This window comes from Penaeus japonicus, unplaced genomic scaffold (assembly GCF_977035675.1).
Source record: "Penaeus japonicus unplaced genomic scaffold, GWHDUDI00000001_assembly GWHDUDI00000005, whole genome shotgun sequence".
Lineage (NCBI taxonomy): Eukaryota > Metazoa > Arthropoda > Malacostraca > Decapoda > Penaeidae > Penaeus > Penaeus japonicus.
The window spans coordinates 9,985,014-9,987,513 of NW_028234407.1; the positions used below are offsets into that span (position 1 = coordinate 9,985,014).

A 2,500-nucleotide genomic window follows, 5' to 3' on the forward strand; every position below is an offset into this window, starting at 1 on the left:
GGAGCGGAAATTTAATAAACTAGAGGTATTACGTCCGTTTCTACATTCCTTTCTGCGTGGAGTGAGTTAGGATTCTGAACTTACACGCATGCACGTACGTTTCGGTGTGTTTGTGAGTCAGTGAGTGTAATATATATTCATATGTTTGTATGTGTGTGTATATACATATGTATAGATATATATATATATATATATATATTATATAGATAAAATATATATATATATATAAGAAATGTGGTGTGTGTGTGGGTGTGCGTGTGTTGTGGAGTGTATGTGTGTATATATATATATATATATAAATATATAGATTATATAATCTATATATATATATATATATATGATATATATATCTGTATATATATTATATATATATAATATATATATATAATATATATATATATATATAATATAATATATATATATAATATATATTGTGTGTGTGGTATGTGTGTGAATGTATGCTGTCCGTATATATATATATATATATATATATATATATATATAATATCCTATTCTATAAATATATATAATATATATCTATCTATACATAAAGATATAAGCTTATCTACATAGAGATAACATATATGTTTTTATATATATATATATCTATATATATATATAGATATATATAATATATATGGATATATATATATTTTAACCATATCTAATATATATATATATTATATATATATAAAAATTATATATATATAGAAGTATAAATATATAATATATAAATATATATATATATATATATAAGATATATATATATATATATAAATATAATATATTATATATATATATATATGTATATTTTGTATATATATGTAATATAAATATATTATATATATATATATATATATATCTATATATATAAACATAATAATATTATAATATATAAATATATATATAACATATACAGATACATAAAATATATAATATAACATAAACATATACATATAGATACATATATATTCATAAAAAATAATCTAATAGATCAGATAAATAAATAGATATACATATATATATACAAATATATTCATATAAATATATATATTATATATATATATATATAAATCTATTATATAATAATATATAGATATTTATAATATATATCATATTATATATATATATTTTTAAGACACACAAATATATCATACAAATATATATAGATATATATAAAATATATATCTATATATATATATATATATTTATATATATGTATGTATGTAAGTATGGTATACATGTAGGTATTGTGTTGTGTGTGAAAATATATATATATATATCTAATATATTATATAGATATATAAATATTATATATATATATATACAATAAATAATATAATAAAAATATATTTAAATTTATATATAATATATACATATGTATATATATAAATATATATATATATAATATACATAATATATATATATATAGATATATACAAATATATATACATAAGATATCAATCTATAAATATATATATATATATAGATTATATAATATAATTATATATATATAAATGTGTGAGTGTGTGTGTGTGTGTGTGTGTGTGCTGTGTTGCGTACTGTGGTGTGTGTGTATGAGTGTGTAATATTATATTATATATATATATGTTGAGTGTGTGAGGTGTGTGTGTATGTGTGTGGTATAATACTATATCAAAATATATATATCTATATATATCTATATATAAATATAATATATATCACTATATATAGAAATAATTATAAAACTCTCAATATATTCTAAATAAATATATATCTATATGTGGTGTGTTGTGAGTGTGTGTGTGTGTTGTTGTGTGAGTGTGTGTGTGTGTTGTATGTGTATGTGTTGGTATAGATACTATATAAATTATATATAAATATATATATAACTATAATATCAATATATATATATATAATCTATATGTATATATAACAAATATACATATATCTTCTATCTATAAATATATTTATATATAAAATATATAATAGATATACTATCACAATATCAGAACATATATATCTCATAAATATCTATCTAATATATATATAATAAATAAATATACTATAAAACTCTAAAAAAATCCATATATACTCATAAAAATAAAAAAACATGACTAAAACTATCTATATCTCTCTATATATAAATATACTCTATTCCAACATTTCTCAATATCACTCACTATATATCTCTATAAATATAACTCCATAACGATAAACACTCTCTCTAAATAAATATAAACACTAACATTTTAACACTAACAAACAATCTCAATAACATAATATATCTAAAAAAATTTATATACTCTCTCAATATGGCCACTCACTCTCAAAACTAAATATCACTCTATATTCATAATAACCCTCTATCCACTCATAAATAACTCCCTATAAATCTCACAAACTATCTACCACGCGTCTAACTATCATCTCTTAGTGATGTGTATATAGTGTAGAGTGTCAATATATACTCTCAATCCTCTAATCTCACTCTAATCTCAAACTCACGTACTCACTT

The 2,500-nt window shown here is 17.7% G+C and overlaps 1 long non-coding RNA gene across 1 annotated transcript in view; it reads right to left on the reverse strand.

Moving 5' to 3' along the window:
• The window catches only part of LOC122252386 (uncharacterized), a 7,570-nt gene that overhangs the window by 917 nt on the left and 4,153 nt on the right, over positions 1-2,500 (reverse strand). The window lies entirely within an intron of this gene.